This window comes from Hemitrygon akajei, chromosome 5 (genome assembly GCF_048418815.1).
Source record: "Hemitrygon akajei chromosome 5, sHemAka1.3, whole genome shotgun sequence".
Lineage (NCBI taxonomy): Eukaryota > Metazoa > Chordata > Chondrichthyes > Myliobatiformes > Dasyatidae > Hemitrygon > Hemitrygon akajei.
This window is the reverse complement of record NC_133128.1, coordinates 57,021,087-57,044,398: the sequence shown is the minus strand read 5'-3', so window position 1 is coordinate 57,044,398 and position 23,312 is coordinate 57,021,087. Positions and strand designations below refer to the sequence as shown.

Here is a 23,312-nt window from a genome sequence, read left to right as displayed (position 1 = left end):
GAATTGTATACTAGCAAAAGTTAACCTACTTGGTTCAAGCTACCCTGACTGCAAGGCCAAACACATAGGAGATCAGATGATGGTGGCATCTGTCTTACTACTAAACTGCTGGAGTTATCATGGAAATCAGTGTTGGAGCACAAGCTTGCCAGAGACAAGGTCTAAGCAGACCCAAGTAACGCCCCCCCCCCATAAACGAAATGTCAGTCTATTCATGTGAATAGGTTTCACGACTCCGTGAAACACAATAAGAGAGATCTGTTTGAATTATTTTACTTTTTTTTAACTTTATTCTATATAGATTTCTGAAATCTCTTTTTCATCGAATACAGTTCAAATGCCTTCATCAATGGCAGGCTATCTATGGTCCATTCACCTCTCAGAATCTCTTGCTGAGTGTGGTGGATCAGGTCAGTTGGCTCCCGGAAACTGGAAGTGATACTTGTGTGTGAGGACAGTTACAATGCTGGCAGGTTTGAGCAATGGGCCAGCTCCAACATGATCTGATCTGTTTTTTTCTCTCCACATTTGCTGTATATACCCAATGTTTTCTGTCTCATTACTTCATTATTCAAGACATTGGATAATCTGGCGGGTGGTGTTGAGCATCAAATATGTGCAAGGTGTTACATCTTGACTTATGGGAAGCCAATCAAAGCCACAATTCCCAGCACAGACTCATGCCAACCGAGCTGATTGGTAGTAAAGTGGGTGTAGGGGCTAGATGATAAAAACAATAGCAGAAACATTAATAAGTGGTCCATGTATATATGTCTCTCAACAAGCACTGCAAGAATCTGAGATGTAAAGTAACACCTTCAAACATCAGATCTTTTGAGACATTGGAAAGATTTACTGTTATGCCCTGAACCCACCAAAATAGTTGTGTTTGAACATCAAGAAGACTTAGCCTCTATCTGTGGATCCAGTGTAGACCCAAATAATCTTCAGTCTCCTGTGTAAATACAGGTACACAGGGAGCTATTGTTCCTAACGCCCCTGTTGTCCTCCTTTCGGTCATACACTTTGTTGCTCAGTAAAACCGTAGTGATGTAAATGTGGAGACTAGTTAAGTATAATGGCCAAACAGCAGTAGTCAACAAATTGGCACGATTTATAGAAAACTTTTTTTTCTAAATGAGCAACCAATTGCATTCCAGTGGAAAGCCTTTCACAAAATCCCTCAGGAAACCAGCAATGAAACTGCAGTATTTTTGGTAGAACTCCCCAGGCCTTATCCAGTGTTTCTTACCTTGACTTCACCATGAAATTCCATGAAATTCAGGAAGCTTGTATGCCTAAATTAAACTCCAGACCCACTTTTAATAAATGACTGTTGCCAACATCTCACCCATTGAAGTTTCCTTATTGCAGCCAAATGAATCGTCAGGTTCGCTTTGGCTTTCCGCTGTGGCCATCTTTTCTCACAGGATTTAAAGTTCCATATAGGATCATACAGTACACCACAGTTTGACTTAATCTAAAAATCAAAATGACGCATTTCTGGGTTTTTTTAAATTTGAGCTAAATGTACCCCAAACAGAGTAAGAAACAGTCCCAATTTCCAATAGTCATTAAGATGTTCCAAATGAAAGAATTTAGGGAAATTTAAATTCTTGTTGTACTGAATTGAGAACACAAAATAAACATCTCTCTTACTCAGGGAAGTTGCATGAGTACAATACTGCTTTGGGAAGATGAAATATACTGACATTATAGAGGGTTTGGTTTTTAAACTCCAATTGTAACATATTATTTGGAAAATACTCAAAGATAGACCTATCTGTTGTGTTCATAACAAAACAGCAACTGAAGCTAAATAATCACACATGACTATAATTTCTTCTTTCTTTCTTTGTCTATTCTTTAAATTTATATATTTTTTTCAAAATTTAAAATGTGATTTTGACATTCATTTTGGGATCTAGCCTTTGTTGACGTTTATTGACCATTCCTAGTTCCCTTTTGAAGGTATATTTTTTAACTAAATGTTGTAAAACTCGGAGGGGAACCCACAGCTGGTGGTGTTTAAATCAACTGCCGCCCTTCTCTATCTCAGTGGTAAAGTCTGTGATTTAAGACGTGCTTTCTGTGTAGCAAGGGTGAATAACTGAAGTGGATATTGTAGATGATACACATACTGCGGTCAGTTAAAAGGATAAATATTAGCTTTATTTGTCACATGCACACCGAAATATCGAAACATACAAAGCAATGTGTTGTTTGTGTCATCGACTAACGCAGTCCGAGGATGTGCTGGGGCAGCCTCTAAGTATTGCCATGCTCTGGCACCAGTGTAGTTTGCCCAGCCAAAGGTTAGTAGTAAGTTATTAACCTTTACGTCTTTGGAATGTGGGAGGAAATTGAAGCACCTGGAGGAAACCCACATGGTCATGGAAAGAATGTACAAACTCTTTACAGGTAGCAGCCGCAATTGGACCCTGATTGCTGGCACTGTAAAGCAGTATGCTGGCCACTATGCTACCATGCTAGTGATGGAGGGAATGAATATTTAGGGTGGTTGGTGAGTCCAGTCAACTGGGCTGCCTTGTGCTAGACGGTGTTCAATCTCCTGAGAGTAGTTGGAGCTGCAGTCTTCCAGGTAAGCATGTAGTATTCTTTTATTCTCCTGGTGAGCTTCTTGTAGATGACAGATACCTAGTCTCTGCTTTTAGAGCCAAAGTACTTATTTAGTTAATCCAATTGAATTTCTGGTTCAGTGATGATAGGATCAAAAGAGGCTAAGGAGAGTCAGCCAGCTTCATCACAGCACAAGGTTCCCCAGCATCAAAGACTTCTTCAAACGGCTGGTCCTCAAGAAGTCAGCATCCAATATTAAGAACGTCACCACTCAGGATATGCTGTCTCATTATTACCATCAGAATGGAGGTTCAAGAGTCTGACGACTCACACTCAATGTTTTAGAAATAGATCCTGCCACTCCACTGTCAGATTTCTGAGTAGTCCATAAACCCACAAACACTAACTCGCTGGTCCTCTTTTATACTATTAATTTATTGTAATTTATAATTTTTTTATGTCTTACACTGCACCGCTGCAACAAAACAACAAATTTCATGACATGTGTCATTGATTTTAATATTGGTTCTGATTCAAAACATTGATAGTGTGGGACTCAGCAATTGTAATGCTAGGACTAGACTATAATTGCCTTATACTTCAGTGGTACACATATTCTTGCCACTTATCAGCCTATTCCTGAATGATGACCAGGTCCTGAGCATATTATTGGAATCAGATAATCTTTGATCATGAATTGTGTCTATAACAATAAGCCCTTCCACTCCAGAAATCATTGTAGATGTTGCATATTTATATCATGTGCCATTTAATGTAATTACATTTCTTAACAATGCTGAAATGAATGTCCAATTTTGATAAGCATCTTGTTTGTGTTTTAATTTTTGTTTCTTATCTATCAATTAACTTGTGAGAAATTACACCATCAGGACCAGTGAGAGGAAATAATCTGATAATGTGGACAGGAAGCAGTAAGTATCTGCATTAAAAAGATAGTAAGTCCCTTTAGTTGTGGCATCACACATAATAGTCCTTATCATTTTGTTCATCTTGATCCTCCTTTCATGACTTTAACTTGGTAAGGTTGCTCATGTGTGAACTTGGACAGTGAGAACTGTTTCCCATTGTTTCATCTCCTAAATCCAGAGCACTAACACCCAGTGTCAGAAAACATAATACATTAGCATAAGATTCTGGACAAGAGAGAAATTGCCATATCACCGAAGGTACAGTGGATTCCAGTTAATGGGACCATCAGTTAATCAGGGTAGCCACTTATTTAGGACAACTCTCAAAGAACAAAAACTAATTGAGAAAATAGCCAGGATTCCCTTAATTTATTTGGGATACTATGCTGTTTAATTGAGACAGAAGAGGTTGCTGAACAGTTTCTAGTTGAGCAAACAGTTTTTAAAAAAGCATCAGTTACATGTGTTTGTGCTCATAAAACAGTGATTTTTGATTATTTTGCTTTTTTATTTTGTCTTTATGCTGGAAGGTAGTGAAGGTAGTCCATTATCTGCACTGATTTTGTTCATTTACAGTCAAACAAAAGAACAAGGCAGTGATGAATTCTTCCATCGATAACTATTAGGAAATAATACAGTTTTGTAATACTGTAGTAGTAGTGGTAGTGTTTTAATTTGTTCTGTATTTCACTTAAATGCATAATTTGTTACTCAGTTAAATTATAGTTTGTTATGCCTTTTAACTATTTCCATGAAACCTCGGCTAATTTAGACAGCTGCTTAATTGGGCCAAAATGTCCTGTTCCAGATGTGTCACAATTAATTGGAATCCGTTGTATTTGAAATGAAGTGGCTGATGAAACACAGTTGCAATGATTCTTAACTCTCTTATTCTATGGATTGGAAATTGTGATGCATGAAATGTGCTTCAGAAAATTAAAAGCAACTGAAGGATGCAATTGGCATTTCCATGTGTACATAGCACAAAGGGAAAATGTGTCATGATCCTTATTGTATGTGACTCTTACACAATCAACAAATATGCAATGTGTATTTGACACAGTAGATACAATACTTAAACAAGTGGAAATATTTCAGCACGTACAGGCCTGAGAGGGAGAAAGGCTGAATCATGCATGCATTAAAGAGGCCACACTTCTGAGAGGTCCACTGCTGAAGATAACCAAGTAATTTTTAGATTCAGTATTATTGATTTTGCAGGAGAGGCCTTCCACTTTCTTCCCTACCATTTGATCTTTTCTCCAGGTGTACAATTTGAATGCCAAGATTTTTGGTTCCATGGCTCTTTTATCAGGTCTGGCACTTAAAGGAAAAGATGTATTTGATGAATTTCCTCAAGGTAGACTCATTCAGAGAGTTAGAAGGCATGGTATCCATTGTAACTTGGCTGTGTGAATTCAAAACTGGCTTGCCACTGAAAGCAGAGGGTGGTGATAGATGGAGTATATTCCGCCAGGAGGTCGGTGGCTAGTGGTGTTCTGTTCTGGGACCCCTGCTCTTTATGATTTTTTGCTAAGATGGATGAGGAAATGGATCGATGGGTTAGTAAGTTTGCAGATGACATGAAGGTTGGTGGTGTTGTGGATAGTGTAGAAGTTGGGTTACAGAAGTTAGGGTAGGTTACAACAGGACATAGTTAGTATACAAAGCTGTGCTGAGAAGTGGCAGTAGGAGTTCAATCCAGATAAGTATGAACTGATTCACTTTGTGAGGTTGAACCTGAAGGCAGAATGCAAAGTTTGTGGTAGGATTCTTACAGTGTAGAGCAACAGAGGAGTCTTGGGATTCATAGATCTCTCATAGTTACAGTGCAATTTGAGAGGGTGGCTAAGAAGGCATATGGTGTGTTGGACATCACTAGTCAGGAGATTGAGTTCAAGAGGTACAAGGTAATGTTGCAGCTCTATACAACTCTGATTAGGCCACACTTGGAATAAACATGTTCAGTTCTGATTGCCTCATTATAGAAAGTATGTAGAAACTTTAGATAGGATGAGGAGAAAGTTTACAAGGATTAGAAAGCATGACTTATGAAGATAGGCTGAGCAACATAGGGTTTTTCTCTTTGATGAGAGGTAACTTGTTAGAAGGTGTACAAGATGATAAGAGGCATAGATAGAGTAGGAAGCCAAAGACTTTCTCTCAGATGGAGATGCCGAATACAAGGAGGCTTAACTTTAATGTGTTTGCAGGAAAGTATAGGGGGTATGTCTGAAGTAGTCATTTTACGCACACAGAGAAGGGTAGGTGTGTGGAACTTGCTACCAGGGTAGTGATAGAGGCAGAAAAATTAGGAACATTTAAGTGACTCTTAGATAGGCACATGGACAAAAGAAAAATATGGAAGACCACGAAGGAGAGAAGAGTTAAATTAATCTTGAAGTAGGTTAAAGTGTTGGCACAACATCATGCCCTCTAGTAGACTGTATGTTCTATGTTCTATGTCCTATGTTCTAATTTATACCTTATGACATGAAGTCAACTAAGCCATCAGTTATCAGAACAACTTTGTAAAATATGATTTAATATTAGTCTTAAAGTCGCAGTCATATCATTAGCTATGCTGACCATATTAAGCTCTAGCTTAGTCATGAGGTTTACAGTTAACATAAATTAATCTAATGGGAGTTATATGTTAATTGATTTAACAGCCATTCACTTTAATCAAATTGGTTGTATGGTGCTAGTCCTAATGCATTGCATGTTCCAAAAAAATTTATTGGCAATTAATAAAACTGGAGTACCTGATCTGCGAAGATTCTGTGCTGATTATTCATCTCAAGGTCCTTCTTCCATAACAAAAGTCTTTGGAGCTCTTCATTGATATTTGTGCTAGATAGCAGATTGTCTGAGATTGAAGATAGTTCCCAAAGAAGACTTTTTTCGAGATTAGTATAAAGATGTGTGGTTAACATGAAGAACTAGGAAATTATTCACACAGTTCCAAATGGAAGCAATGCTGCATTCATGGAAATTAGGTTAACCTCGAAAAGAGCAAGTTTACACCTATATCTGAATAATTTAGTGCTTGTCATGAAATTTAGCTCTTCATTTGCAGCAGGAATTCCTTTCCCACAGTTTTGTTTCTAGCATAATAACTCTCAAAATATTGTCAACAACAATGCAACATCCAACTGCAGTGATATTTTCAACCTAACTGGTTTGAAGAATGACAGTTCTTATTTGATTGCCGAACAAGTTGATTTCACCAAATTCATATCTCCAGAATTATGCATTTTAACAGAATTGTGTTCACTGTTCACACTGAAATGTTGACCTCCAAACAATATGAAATCTAACTTCACACCTGTGCCCTGACTTCTTCGCTGGTGGATATCAGGACCATAGTCACTTACAGTTTCTTAGCCTCAAGGTCATTCCAGGCTGCTGTTGTTGTTACTGATAACCTCTCCCACATCTTGGTTTGCTGTCACAGCTGCAGACTCCATACTCAAAGACAGGAAACTTCATCTACTTTTCTTTTCTCCCAAAGGAACAGGTAGAGGGGAAACAGGAATTTGTCCTGCATTGCAAGCTTCCGTGAAGTACAGCCATGTCCTTAGAGGGACTGCCTCACAACATCTTTCCAAGAACATCTGGTGTATCCCTGTAGGATCTCTATAATTCTTGTTGGAAAAACATACCTTTCTGAGTATTGGTGGCTATTCTTCTTCACCAGACCTAACAAGTCCTTCTCACCTTGTGGGGGCCTTCCCCAAAAAAACAACTCTCAAGGAATGAGCTCCAAAGGTTGTGACTGTCATGCTGCATGGTGAACATTGCGAGAATGTGCAAAACATCAGAAGAAACCAGTAAAACTGAAAATACTAATTTCAGATTGATAGTAAACAAGGAAAACAATCTAAGATGCTGCTGGTGACCTCTGGCAACATTTTGCAGGCGACTTACAAAACTACTTGATACTCTACTAGATATACTTCTTCTGAATTGCAGTTCCAGAAATCTGCAGCCTGTAATTTCTGGGTGTAATTTGAACCATTTGAACAAAGTGGTGATTTTGAGATCTCCTGGGAATTCTGCGGACTTGACTCTCAAGAATGCAGATACGGCCAGGGCAGTCAATGCCAGGTCTGGATGATGCGTCGAGGCCTGTAAATGGAAGACAAACCCATGCTCAACTCCACTACTCCACACTATTTAAAGTGTTGAGCAAGATTGAAATTGTCAAGGCTGATAGTGGAAAATGAACGGTTTGAATGTGGTTGATGGGTTTCACTCTCTTCTCACTACTACTGTTGGGTGGGAGGTGCAGGAGTCCTGCGTCCCATGCTGCCAGGCTCAGGAGCAGTTGTAGCCATCAAGCTCCTGGACAAGGTTGACTCGCCTCAGCGCTGAACGGGCTTCGCAGCCGTGGACTCACTTTAAGGGACCCTGCAGTTCATGCTCCATGTGTCTTTGTTTACCTTTTTTGACTATTTTGCACAGTTTGTCCTCTTTTACAAATTGGATATGTGGCAGTCTAGTTGTGTGTGTTTTTGAGTGAATTCTATTGTGTTTCTTTGCTTTGTGAGTGCCTGCAAGTAAACGATTCTCAAAGTTTTATATGATATACGTACATACTTTGATAATAAACATGAACTTTAAGCTTTGAGATACAGTGAAGAGCTTGTCTTACATACTGTTCACACAGATCAAATCATTTGTGTAGTGCATTAAGGCAGATCAATTTAAAACAATAACAATGTAGAATAAATAACAACTACAGAGAAAGTGCAGTGCAGGTAAACAATAAGGAGCGCAATTATAATGAGATAGATTTTGAGGTTAACAGTGCGGTTAAAGCTGTCCTTGAGCCCAGTGGAACATGCTTTCAGGCCTTTGTATCTTCTGCCCAATGGATGAGGGGGTAAGAGGGAATTTGTGGGGCGGGTGAGCTGCAAAGGTACTGGTCAATTTTATACCACGTGGCATTGTCACTAACCACTGACCAGATCAGTACTTAATGGCAATGAAATGCACGCTACTTAAAAATAGCTTTGAAACCAGTTCATCACACTTTATATAGAGCAAAGTGTTACACTAAGTAGGGATGTTGCCTGAGACAGGAGGTGATTCAGATCCTGTGTGTTTTATTTGTGGAATTTGCCCAGTGAACAGCATGTTTTCTCCAAGTGCTCAGGTTTCCTCCTACGTTCCAAAGATGTGTAGGTTGGTAAGGCAATTGGTCAATATAAACTGCCACTAATAAATTCATGACAGGTAGCATCTGGAAAGAAAATAATATGGAATTAATGTAGGCTCAGTATAAAATGGGTCTTTAATAGTCAATGCAGACTCAGTAGGTCAAAGAGCCTGTTTCTGTGCTATGTAATTCTATATGATATTATGAATAAATAAATTGTTAATTATGACTAAGATTGTGATGTTAAGTATATACTGCGTTGGAGTACATTGTTTTTCTGAGGAATATTTTCTTAAAATTAATTATTCTTTATGAATTATTTATTAAAACAGTAGTTTTAATTAATTATTCACAATTTTTTTTAATATTGATTAAATCAGTTTTGACTGTTTTGAAATGAAAACTCAGACTAGGTTTACTCTCGAAGAAATTCGACTCCACATCTGTAAACAAAAATGGGGCAGATCAAAATTATTTTCACCAAGAGTACAACAAAGCTGTTACACTGAGGTATGCTAGCACTAATTGGAAAGTTTAATTGCTGACTTTTCAGCAGGATTTTCATTTCCCTGTCACCAGTGTGGGGTGTAAAACTCCAAAAATGGCATTAACAGTGTGCAACACATGAGATCTGTCTCCAGAGTCATTTTCTACCTCACTCTTATGGAAAACCAATAAAGAGCCAAGTTTTACAGATTCTGTTTCCCCCTAAAGCAATGCTTTTGGAGGGTCAATACTCAGTCTGTATATTTTGCTCTTAATAAGAATTTTGCTCTGCTGTGAGCTCAAGAAAACTTATCTATGACAAGTTCCTTGACTGTTTTGTGTTCAGGATCAAAGTGACACTCAACAGCCCTCACATTCCTTGCCTCAGGATCATCCCAGGCTGCTGATTCAGATCTGTGTTACATCTCACAGTTTTGTTCCCAATGCTGTTAAGGAAAATTCAATTAAACTCAGGGACACAGGAGACTTCATCAACTTTCCTTCAACCATTAGGAGCTGGCATAGCACTCATGACCTTAATAACTTCCACAAGATCTGGACAATTCAACGTCCATGTCAAAGTTATTGGCATTGCACAAGTAACAGTATGCACAGCTATAATGAAAAGCTTACTTGTAGCAGCAATATATAATGTCATATATGCAGTATTCACAAGAAAAACATACATGAAACAGAATTAAACATATTTAGAATCAAAACACAAACAGAATAAAGAAAAAATTAATACAAGCTCATAACAGTGGGGATTATAGTGTTGCTAAGCTCTAGTGATCAGGGTTTTGCCAGTCAGTTCAATAAGTGAATTGTTGAAGAGAAGTAGCTGTAATTGAACCTGGTGGTGTGGGACTTCAGGTTTCGGTACTTCCTGCCCAATGGTAACTACAAAAATGTCTCCTGCTGGCTATGGTCTTCACCAATCTCTCCAGGTCCTTCTGACCCCCTTGGAAGATCTCTCCCACCACTCTATCTGATCCTTGTAGCATCTACTCATTTTGCAGCTTCTGCCCTGATGCTACAAGGCATTTGTATTGTGGTATGTTCTTTTAAGTGCTCTGCACAGTGATCATGTGTGTGAAAGTGTCAGCAGCTGTGAGAACTTGCAATAAATCAGTAGGGCGTGTGGTGCTAAAAATGATTTAGTGTAACATCATACAAGGTATGTTGTTTTACAAACTTTTCAATTAAAGATCTTGATCTTTATGGGACTTCCACAAAAAAATGTTGGAGTGAACCATAAATTGTTTAATGCCATGAAAAGAAAGCAATGAAATCTTTAGTCCATTACATTGCTTTGAGTCAGGATTCACATCCATTTTTCTATGTAAGTAGGTTGTCTATATGCAGCAGTCCAGACGTGAACTGCAACATCAGAGTGCCAGACCTTTTCATTTAATGAGAGCATGGAACACTATAGTGCAGGAATAACCCTTTAGCCAACAATGTCTGCTCTGATCATGATGCCAATCTAAACTAATCCCATCTGCCTCCATATGGTTTGTATTCATCTATTCCCTGTTGGTCATGTGTCCTTCTAAATGCTTCTTAAAGAGCACTCTACCTTCTCCCCTGCAGAACATTCAGAATCAGAATCAGGTTTAGTATCAACAGCATATGTTGTAAAATTTGTTAACTTAGCAGCAGCAATACAATGCAACACATGATAAATATAGAAAGAAAATAAGTAAATCAATTATAGTAAGTATATATGAGTATATTAAATAGTTAAATTTAAAATAGTGTAAAAACAAAAATAATATATTTTGAAAAGTAAGGTAGTGTTCCATAGGTTCAATGTCCATTCAGGAATCAGATGGCAGAGGGAGGGAAGCTGACCCTGAATCACTGAGTGCGTGCATTCAGGCTTCTATACCTTCATTCTAATGGTGACAATGAGAAAAGGGTATGTCCTGAGTGATGGGTATTCTTAATGATGGACAACACCTATCTGAGAACATATATTGGATACAATGGAGGCTTCTACCCAAGATGGAGGTGACTAATTTTACATCTCTCTACTGCATCTTTTGATCCTGTGCAGTAGCCACCCCCACCAACCCCCATACCAGACGATGATGCAGCCTGTCAGAATGTTCTCCATGGTACATCTATGTAAGTTTTCGAGGGTTTTATGACAAACCAAATCTCAAACTCCTGATGAAGCATAGCCACTGTCTTGCCTTTTTATAGCTGAATTGATATGTTGGGACCAGGTTAGATCATTGGAGGTCTTGATACCCAGGAACTTGAGATTGCTCTATCTCTCCACTTCTGATCCCTCTACGAGAGAAGACCACAGTTAGCTCTTTGATCTCACTGATGCTGAGTGCAGGGTTGTTGCTGTGACACCACTCAACTAGCTGGCATATATTGCTCCTGCATGACCTTTCATCTCCATCTGAGCTTCTACCAGCAATGGTGGAATTGCAAATCATCAGCAAATTTATAGATGGTGTTTGAGCTACAGTTTGCCTAATCACACACTCATGGGTGTAGAGAGAGTTGAGCAGTGGGCTAAGCACACATCCCTGAGGAATGCCAGTGTTGATCGCCAGTAAGGAGAAGATATTATCATTAATTTGCCAAGATTGTGTCTTCTGGTTAGGAAGTCAAGGATCCAATTGTAGAGGAAAGTACAGAAATCCAGGTTCTGTGGCTTATCGATCAGGTCTGTGCGAACTATCATGTTAAACACTGAGCTATAGTCAACAAACAGCATCCTGCCATAGGTGTTTGTATTGTCCAGGTAAACTAAGTCCGTGTGAAGAACCATTGAGATTGTGTCTGCTATAGACCTATAGAGGCAATAGGCAAATGGTAGGCGGTCCATCTCCCTGCTGACACAAGAGCTTATTCAAGCCTTGACAAACCACTTAATGCATTTCATCATTGTAGATGTGAGTGCTACTGGATGATAGTCATTAAGGCAGCTCGCACTACTCTTCTTGGGCACTGGTATAATTATTGCCCTTTTGAAGATGGTGGAAACTTACGACCCTAGCAGTGAGGCACTTATCATTCAAGATATTTATCATTCAATGTGTAAAAAACTTGTCTTGCAAATATCCTTTGAACTTCTTCTCTTATCATAAAACTATCTGTCTCATATTTGACCCTTCCACCAAGGATAATTATTCTATCTACCTATTCAATGCCTGTCAAAATTATTTATACATTTATCAGATCACCCCTCATACTCCAGCAAAAACACTTTCTTATAGCTAATACTTTTCAGTCCAGGCAACTTCCTGGTAAATGTCTTCAGAAAACCTCCTCAAAATCTCCATGTTCTTCCAGTAATGTCACAACCAGAAGTCTACACATTCTCCACATATGACCTAACTAAAGGTTATTAGAGCAGCCACACAACTTTCCATCTGTTGAATTCAATGCCCTAAATGAGAAAGGCAAGCATATCACATGTTTATTTATTTATTTTCTGAGATAACGTCTGGAGTAGGCCCTTCTGGCCTTTCAAGCTATGCTGCCAGCAAATCCCCAATTTAATGCTAACCCAATCATAGGACAATTTACAATGACCAATTAACCTACTAAATCAGTATATTTTTGGACCAGACCACCCAGAGGAAACAGCTGTGGTCACGGGGAGTACGTACAGATTCCTTACAGCCAGTGGCAGGAATTGAACCCAGGTCTCATGTACTGTAAAGCACTGTGCTAACTACGATGCTATCCTGCTACCCCTTATATCTTCTTTACTATCCTATCCACTTGCAGGGAGCAATGGACGTGCACCTTAAGATTCCTCTGTACATCTGTGCTTCAAATGGTCCTGCATTTACTGTATACTTTGCTCTTGCGTTTGACCTTCCAAAATTCATTAGCTCATACTTGTCCAGATGAAACTCCATCTGGCATTTCTTCACCCAAATTTCCAGCAGATCTATATCCTACCTCATCATTTGACAAACTTCCTCACTATTCACAACTCCACCGATTTGTGTATCATCTGCAAACGTACAGGTCGCTTACATTTTAATCTAGGTTGTTTGTCTGTATTACTAACAACAGTGAACCTAGCACTGACCTTTATGGAACACCACTGAACACAGATCCCCAGTAAAAGAAACATTGCTCTACCACAATTTTGCATCTAACTTGCCAACTCTACCTAGATTGTATGCAACTTAATTTTCTGAATGAGCTTACCATGAAACATCTTGTCAAGTGCTTAACTAGTGTCCATGTCAACACCATCCACAGCCCTGCACTCATCAATCATCTTCGGCACTTCCTCAAAAACCTCAATCAAATTGATGAGATAGGATCTCCCCTGCAAAAGCCATGCCAACTTCCCTAATGAGGCTATCCTTTTCCAAATGCAAGTTAAACTAATCCCTAAGGATATTCTCCAATAATTTCCCTATCACAAGATCTGCAGAAACACATCACGGCTTCACCAGATTTGTGTGGCCCCAATTATTTGGTGTAAGTGACCAAAGTCATAATTTTCAAATGCAACAATTAATCTGCCTTATTGAGCCATCAAAAAGTCTTTTTTTTTATTCTAAAGTAGGTTGATTGATTCTATTATGGCTATTATTCTATTCTGGATTTATTAGTATGCCTGCAAGAAAGTTAATCTCAGGGTTCTATATGGTGACAGCTATGTACTTTGATTATAAATTTACTTTGAACTTTGAGGTTATGGATTGTCAATTTCTTTCAATGTTCTAATTTCCCAGACTGTTAATGGTTTTCACAATAGTGAAATATGATCCTCAGTTATATTGTATTTTCTATTGATACTTAGTAAGATTCATTTTAAATGAGGTATTAATCAAAAATATTTTATTCAGGCCATGGATGAGTCATAAAATATTTTTAAAGGAAAATTCATCAACTTGTCTGCAAATATATAGTGAAATTTGATAGTGACGAACATCAATTCCTCTTATTTTCTCTCCAGTCTTCTATTCCCCTTGAATCATTTTGTGATAAAGTACCACAGACACCAATTTCCTAACTTCAGTCTTTGTGCTGCATATTGGTACTCCACCAAAGTCGCCAAGCCCTGGTAAGTTTCTGCTAATTTTGTATGCTAAGAGACATGCCACAAGGCTTTTAGATTTCAGCTGTGTTTTTTTTAGGCACTGGACATTATTAGAATGTTTTAAATACTGCTATATGATATTTTAATATACTTAGGAGGGGCAATGTAATTATTAATGTTTTACTAATTATAATATTTTTCAGGTCATTTTAAGTTAGTTAAAATCAGTTTACTTGCAGGTGAAGAGCTAAACTTTTTTTATTAAAATACCTTATTTTTGTGATTAATCCATTTTCAGCTGTTTTAATGAAATTGCTCCAAGGAATATATTTTAATAGGGAAAAAAAATTAAAAGCTACAAAGCTACAGCCCGATTGCTCCGACTCATGGCAGACTCAATCAAAAAGGGTTTTCGAAAACTAATGTTATTTTGTGTCTGGATCACCACATGTCTCTAAAGTGGAAACTGATTGTGCTCCCTACTGAACGCCGACTACATGGATGCTATTTAGGCTGAGATTGGTTTGCTTAGTATGAATGAAGAAACAAGACTGCATCCTTTGTAGAACAGTGTCGATATTCAGCAAGTTATTTGGCACAGCTGCAGCCCTGGAGAAAACTCTGGTCAATCATCATTTAAAAAATTGACCTTATATTTGCATTTTCCAACATCATGTTATCTAACAGGATAGAAATAAATGTTGTGAATTTTAAAATTTTCTTTGCATTGTCTGTCCAAGTTTTAGATACAATCTTCCCCACATGGATGTGAGGAATGGAGCTTAAAATGCTCAAATAGTTGAAGTACTTAAAACTAACAATAATGGTGGTCAAAAAATACTTAGGATGCCTAAAAGTTACATAAATTTAACTAGTTAGACCAGAACATTTTATATAAAAAGTCTTTATTTTGTTATTCTCTGCAGCCAGAATTTAAATGAATTCTAACAATGATAATTGTTTAATATCAATTACATGATATCCTCATTTTAAAGCTCCTGTAAATTGCTATAAGGGGACTGCAGTTATCTTGGTGCTGAACATCTTAAAGAATCAATGGGGAAAAAATAGGTGTTGGCTGAGCTCTGACGTTCTATTGTCAACTACGTCGGATAATGAAAATCCTGCTTGCAGGGTTACAGAAATACCGAGTTGCTGTGAATACTGAGATAATTGTATGGGTTCCTTTCCCCTGCTGAATTTAGAAATTTTTTTTTTTCTGATGGAACGTTGCCAATATTTTTTAGACTCAATTTTTTTAGTGCAAAATGTTGCTTCAATGCTCAGTATGTTGACTCTGCATGGCTGCACTGTATATCATACTGGTGCTGCCATGGCAACTGGAAAAGAGAGCAGCTGCTGCTATGACAGCCAAGAGTTGGAAGATGGAAGGAAGCAAGACAAGTAACATTCCTTAAACCCCCTGTTAGATTTGCACCTAACAATGAAAAAAAAAACAAAGTTAGTTCAATAGCATAAAAAAACACAGATTATATCGTGTAAAAGGATGCCATTCTCAATGCAGCACAAAATAAAAGGGAATACATGAGAAGCAACAATCTGCAAAGGATCAAATTAGGAGAGCCTTCAAATCTCCCACTGGACCAGTTGCCAAATGCAGACACTGTGGATTGTGGGTAATGAAGCCCGTGTAGCTGGTGGAATGGGGCCAACGGCAGTCTGACATGAAGCATTTTACGTTTATCATGTACTCACAGATTTTTTTTTAAAAAAGAAAACCGTCATCTATCTTCTCTTTAACAGATGGAAGGTGATAGAGGTCTATAAGGAAATGGGGTGCAATGTATCTATAAAAAGATATGGGTTTTATTGATATACTAAAAAGCAACAGGATGCAACTCTGCATTCAGCATGCTGGCTCCTGCTTTAAACAGATTAACCCTTTCAATGCTGGAGCCCTCTTTAGACTTTAAACACTCCAAATTCAGACTGACGACTGCATTACTGGGAATTGTAGACTGTTTGAATTTCTAATGATAATCAAAATTCTTTTAGTCAGCATATAAGAAGCAGTAAAATCGTGATTTTTAAAATTTTATACTGTTTAACAGACTAATAGATGTTCAGTTCTCAGATATTTCAGCACCTTAAGAAGGGATTGCTTCTATTGGAGTGAAAATATTAAGTGGGCTTGAGCTAATTATTGCTTCTATGTTCCTAAGGAAACAATAATGTTAATACGGAGCTGTGACTGCAGTTTCAAGTTTATTGATTGTACATGCTAACAACTATCACAGTAACTAACCTCAGCATTTCCAAGCCCAGGTGCAGATGAGGTTACCCTAGTTGTTTTTCCACAAAGAGAGACAATCACATTGAAAATTTAATTTAAAAGGAGCTTCACTGTGAAGCCCTCACCCTCTCCTGAATCATGTCATGATCTGGCTTGATATCTGAATCCATTAACCACATCTACACGGCAAAGTGCTGTTGTCTGTCACAAAAGACTTTAAACAAAGTGCTCTTCCTACTTCCGATAGATAGAAGTTCAAAGTTCAAAGCAAATTTATTGTCAAAGAGCTTGTATGTTAATATATATGTGAAACTCCCTGATTTCCTTGGCTACGTAGGTCTAGGGAAGATGCTTTCTGGTCCTGCCAAACTCATGAGATTGAGAAGCCTCTCCCACCCCAAACCGTGGTTTGTGTGGATGCTGTGTAATTTGCTACCCTGTTACAAATTAGTGCCACGAAATAACAGACAGTACACCGCGTACAATCCAAGGAATTATTTTTATGAATCTTAACTTAACCAAAGGGTTAGTAAAGAAAATAGAAAGAAAAGGCCCTATTTTAACTAAACACTCAAATGTGCACAAGTTGGAGCTCAAAGTTTCATCATATTCCCCGATCATCCATCGATCTTGCCCCTGGCTTCGTTGAATCATGGTCCCCTCCAGGTCAAATCCTACGACCTCTTCTCTCCAGCATCTTCTCTCTTCATCTCCCGCCGAACGAAAACACCAAGCCTAACCTTGGTGTCCCTCACCAGAGAAACCTCCCCTCAGCTCTACATTCCTAATTGGATGGGACACATCTCTCCTCATCCCTTATCTTCAACAATAATCCAAACAAGCTGAAAACAGAACAGACTGCTCTTACAGAATTGCTAAATGAAATACATACAGTACAACAGTAAAAATATGAACCAAGGCATTACATATGATCTTTAGATTCAAATTTTTGCAGGCCTTTCTAGGAAAAATAAAGAAATCAATAGAATCTTTGGGAAACCATACATAAACAAAGACTGACAAACAACCAAAGTGCAAAAGAAGACCAAATGTGCATGAGTTGCAAAGAGTCCTTAAAAGTGAGACTATAAGTTGTAGAATTCATTCATAGTAATGGTGAATGAAGTTATCCATGCCAGTTCAGGAGTCTGAAGGTTGTAGGGTAATAACTATTCCTGAACATGGTGGTGTGGAACCTAAGGCTCCTGCACCTCCTGCATGGTAAGAGGTCATGGCCTGAATGGTGGAGGTCTTTTTTGATGGAGCTGCTTCCTTTTGGCAATGCTCCATATAAATGTGTTCAAAAGTGAGAAGGATTTTCCTGTGATGGACTAGGCTATGTCCACCACTTTCTGTAGCCTTTTCCATTCTTGGGCATTGGTATTTCCATATCAGGCCATGATGCAACCACTCTCCAGAAGCAGAAGAGATTCTGCAGATGCTGGAAATCCACAGCAACACACACAAAATGTGAGAGGAACATAGCAGTTCAGGCAGCATCTACGGAAATAAATAAGCAGTCAACATTTCAGGCTGAGAGCCGTAATCATGATACTCTCCACTGTGCATCTATAGAAGTTTGTGAAGGGCTTTGGTGACATTCTGAATCTTTGTAAACATCTAATGAAGTAGAGGTGCTGTCATGCATTCTTTGTGATGATAGACATGTGCTGGTCCCAGGGCAGATCCACTGATAAGTAAATACCAAAGAATTTAAAGCCACTGACCCTCTCCACTTCCATTCTCTTAATGAAGACTGGTTCTTCCTCCTGTAGTTGATAATCAGCATGTTGGTTTTGCTGACATTGAGTGAGAGGTTGTCACTGTGACACCACTCAGTCTCCCTCCTATAAGCCAATTTGTTGCCACCTTTGGTTCAGCCAACAAAAGTTGTGTTGTCAGCAAACTTAAATATGGCACTGGAGCTGTACGTAGCCACACAATCATAAATATAAAGTGACAAGAGTAGTAGGCCAAGCGCACAGCCTTGTTGTGCACCTATACTGTTTGTGATGTTGAGATGTTGTTGCCAATCCATACTAACTGGGATTTGCCCTGTTAGGATACCATTCTGTTAGGAATATATGGTGAATTTTAGTACCTGGGTCAAAATGTAAGGACCAAATTATATCAGAGGAAAACCTCAAATGAACCCAAAATCGTCTTGCTGCTTATTGCGGGATACTGCTGTAGCCAGACCGGCCGTTGTATTTCTGTACAATAGGAAACTTCAAAAGCAGATCTCTGGGTGATGGCTGCAACAGAGATTATGAAAGCTGCTTCAGAAGCGCAAGATATTTCTTCCTCCCCCTCGGAAACTTTACCCCCCACTCATGGTCACAGATAACTACCAATTGTATTGGGCAATGATATCACAAGCAAAGAGATGTTTCTGATAGTAAATTGTCATCCTTTATTAATTATCGAGCTATGAGTTCATTAAAGCCATTAATAATTAATTTTCTATGTGAAATGTTCTTCTGGAAAGTAGAGGGAAAGGTATTAATGCATATTCTGCACTATGTTTTATCCCTTTCAAGGTTGAATAGCTAGAAGTATATGTCAGGCCTGAACATGTTTTAAGAGAGGAATAGTGGTAAGTATGCACTTGATTATATGATGTGAGGTCAGGTGATTGATTGTTGTGAATTTTTGTATGCTGAAAAACAGAAATATACTGCACCATCTGAATCTTTGCAGATTTTATGCACAAGTGTCATTGTACATCTTGGGACACACGGTCCTGCTCCTTGGAGGTGCATGGCCCAAAAAGGACTTGAGGGACAGTAACTGAGAATCAAAGTCTTCATCCAGTGCTGTGATTGGAATAGTTACTCTGGTGTGCATGGCATTGCAGTGAGTGTACATGGTGTAGGCATGATTTTAATCAGTGCAAGTGACTTCCATGGACCTTCTGCTGTGCACTAAGATGCAAAATGATTCATTTTTAGGTACTAATATAAACAAATGCTAGTGCAAAGTGGTTTGCATAAAATTACAGGGCGAATAGCAGTTCCAAAACTTGAGCAGGTTTCCATGCACAATGTATGATTTCCATCTTGATCAAATGTGAATATAATATGACTGAAGCAGTAGTATTTACTTGATGCCCTACTTTTAATTTTTTTAATGATCAAATATTTTTACATCCTTATTTTTAAAAATTCCCCTCTATTTTGTTTTCTTCCCATTCGGCATTCCTTGTTCCAGCACCTCTCTGCATAATAAACAATCTCAACTCCCTCCCTGTTGACACAATCACAGAGAGATTGAACATGGAATCAAGCCTCCAGTCCTGTCAGTCTGCCCTGATCATCAATCATCCATTTATACGAATCCTTTATTAATCTCTTTTCTTTCCTTACATTATCTTTACATTTCCTTACATATGGCCCCAGATTCTACCACTTACTGTATCAACACCCGCTAGGGGCAATATACAATGGCTAGTTAATCTATCAACCAGTGCATCTCTAGGGTGTGGGAGACAGCCGGACTACCCAGAGGAAAATCTGTGGTCACAGGAAGAACATGCAAACTCCACACAAACAAGATCTAAAGTCAGGATTGAATGCAGATCACTGGTGTTGTGAGGCAGCAGCTGTATACACTGTCAATGGCAAATTAGTGTTTTTTATAACTGATGCAACAGCAGCTTTCCAGAAAGTTGAATCTTTTCAAAACTGCCAACAGTCTTCACCCCATGGAAAATTTGGATATGAGTAGTTTCAGGCATCCTGTGTGGCTAACATCAGCCTGTAAATCTAAGATCACCTGACCAGATTTTGTTAGAACTTAAAGTCCACTTCAAATCAGCTCTGAATTATTTTCTGTTATTTTGTATGTGTATCAGACCTTGATTGCAATATATTGTCTATTCGTCTGTTTGTAGTGTATTCTAACTATTTCATGAGCAAACCTTCAATAAATTTACCACAAGATTATTGGGAAATGCAGAAGACCAATATGGCATTCTTGGAAATGTAGACACAGAACATAGGAATAGAAATAGACATTTATCCTTTCTGCTCCGCTCTATCATTCAATGCAGTCATGGCTAATCATCTGTTCCTACTTTGTTCCTATGAATCATTTTAGTATTACAAAATATTTCACCTTCCTTCTTGAATATGTTTAATGGCTTGGCCTCACTTGCCTTCAGTGATGGAGGTTGCTGGAGCTTGACTATAAATAGCTTACCCAGTAACCTGGGGCTGTGATCCAAGTTCTGGACACAACATCTAATGGGAACATCTTCCCTGCATCTTAGCTATTTAGAAATATTTATTTTTGATGAGATCCTTCCTCATTCTTCTAAACTCCAATCAATCCAATCTCTCCTCATGCATCAGTCCTACTATTCAGGATTCAGTCGAGCAAATCATTGTTGTACTGACTCCAAGGTAACAAAAAACTTCCTCAAATAAAGAGATTGAAACTGTGCATGAGTCTTCAAATGGGATTTCACCAAAGCCCAAGACAGCTACAGAAAGACATCCTTTCTCATGTGCTCAAATCCTCTTGTAATGAAGACTAGCATAGCATTTGTCTTTTATACTTAATACCATTTCAGCAAATCCCATATATTATTTGGAATATTTTGTGCAGTTCTAGTCACCTACTGACAGGAAAGATATCAATAAGTTTGAAAGTGTATAGATAAAATTTAAAAGGATGTTGCCATAACTGAGATCCTGAGTTATAAGGTAAGATTGAATAGGTTAGAACTTTATTCCCTGGAGCATAGGATAATGAAGGGATATTTGCAGAGGCATTCAAAATTATGAGGGTTAATGTAAGATAGGTTTAATGCAAGCAGGCTTTTTTCCACTGAGGTTGGGTGAAACTAGAACTAGAGGTCATAGGATAAAGGTGAAATATTTATGGAAAACCTGAGGAGAAACTTCTTCACTCAGAGAATGGTGCAAGTGTAGAACACATTGTCAGCAGAAGTGGTGGATGTGTGTTTGATTTCAACATTTAAAAGAATTTTGGATAAGTACAAAATGGGAAGGGTATGGAGATATGGTCCTTAGGCAGATTAACAGTTAAGCACAGACTAGATGGGCCAAAGGGCCTGTTTCTCTGCTGTAGTACTCTATGACCCTATTACTCTATTATATTGCATAAAAACGCAAGAATCTTGTGTCGTCTCTTTTTATTTCACAGCAAAAAATTGCCAAGCATGCCTTTATAACATCAGGTTATCTTTCTTTTCATATTTTGTTTTTCAGATGATTATTTTCTTTGGAATAATCTGCATTCTGTTATTTTACAGAATGGAAAATTAAACTTAAAATTTCAAATATTCCTTAGATTTGAAGAAATCTCCAGCGAGTTCATAACTGGTGGACTATCTGTTCTACTATATATTATTAGAAATTAAAATCATTCTTTTGATTCAAATCTCAACAGTCATTGGGATAGGATCTTGCTCTTATTGCAAGTAGATGTGACAACCAATGGATTTTTTAAATATTTTGTATTTACAAATCTTGTCTCTCATACTGCACATATTGGGCTGGTCATTTCTGTGAATGTGAATGAGTGGCAGTGAACATACATCATATTTTCATTTTCCTTTAAACTTTCCCAATGAAGCTCCATATAAAGACACTGACAGTGGTACAGCTCATCAGTGTAGCATCTTCCACAGACATTTCAGAACCATGTAAGCAGTGCAAAAGTCATAGTCAATGAAAAGTAACTGGATAGATGAACAGCAAACGGGCATTGTAGAATGGAAGTTGGAAAATTGAACACCAAATCAGAATGCAAAATAAAGAACCAAATGTGGGATTGGATTGAGAGACAGGGATAAGTGATTTTAAAAATGTAGAAGTAAATTATTTAAGCTTATTTAATCTTTTAAAGACTAAAAAAAAAACAAATATGAAATAAGGATCCATAATTCTCTAAGCTAGAGAAGTTATTCACTGGAAAGTAAGACTTAACAAAGGCAGAAGTTTTATTGAATATTTCAACAAGAATTTCATGCTATTTCATACAATTGATTGGAGTTCCTGACAGAGAGATTAAATTTTTAAGTAGCTTTATGGAGAATTTTTCAATTTCAGTGAGTAACTTCTAAATTTTCACTTTTAGTCTCACATGATCACTATTAGCTTTGTTGTAATTTTCACAGTGAAACCCAGTCCATTATATACAGTTGGATAGATGTTAATGTAAGTGGAAGAATCACCTTGATAATGATTCTCATGTAAAATATATTTTAGAAATTTACTTTGGAAAACATATCTTCCTTTAAACTCTTCTCATGCTTCCAGCCAAGTACAGGTATCAATTATAATGGACGTTTCGATGACAAACCCTGCCATCTTCTTCAGGGATAATGCCTGAACATGTCTAGTCTGGTGGTGTTCATACTTCCCTTGTAGTCCATCCCTCCCAATTGGTTAGTCCTCATCCAATCAGGTTTCTGCTCTCCCACCTTGTTCACAGTTGAATTTCAGTTCTTACTTTTAGTGAGATTTTCGGCTTTCTTAAAATTCTTTTCTTCCATTTTTATTTCAATGGTTTCCCAAATGTTACTGGCACAGCACAGTGGTTTTGTGTTGTTGAAGTCAATCCCATGGCCATAGCGAATGCAGTGTTCTGCTATGGTGTCTCTGTGTAACCCAAAAGCCTACACCTCCTGTGTTCCTTTATGTGGGTTTCTATTGTGCATCGCATCTGGTCGATATCTGCTGCTCCACATTCCTAGGGAATCCTGTAAACACTAGCTGACCTGAGTCCTAGTTCATCTTTTACCCGCATAAGTTGTGACTTGAGCTTCTTTACAGGTTTGTCCATCCACAAGCTGGGACTCAAGTCATCTGACATTTACAGGATTCCCTGTGAATGGGG

General features: G+C 38.1%; 1 protein-coding gene and 1 long non-coding RNA gene across 2 annotated transcripts in view; one reads left to right on the top strand and one right to left on the bottom strand.

Annotated features, from left to right (window-relative positions):
* gap43 (growth associated protein 43) overlaps window positions 1–23,312 on the bottom strand; it is a 269,430-nt gene that overhangs the window by 200,150 nt on the left and 45,968 nt on the right. The window lies entirely within an intron of this gene.
* The window catches only part of LOC140727817 (uncharacterized), a 114,878-nt gene continuing 105,685 nt past the window's right edge, over window positions 14,120–23,312 (top strand). The window contains exons 1-2 of the long non-coding RNA XR_012098944.1: window positions 14,120–14,215; window positions 18,986–19,041. This is a non-coding gene — a long non-coding RNA (uncharacterized lncRNA). The remainder of the gene's footprint in view (window positions 14,216–18,985; window positions 19,042–23,312) is intronic.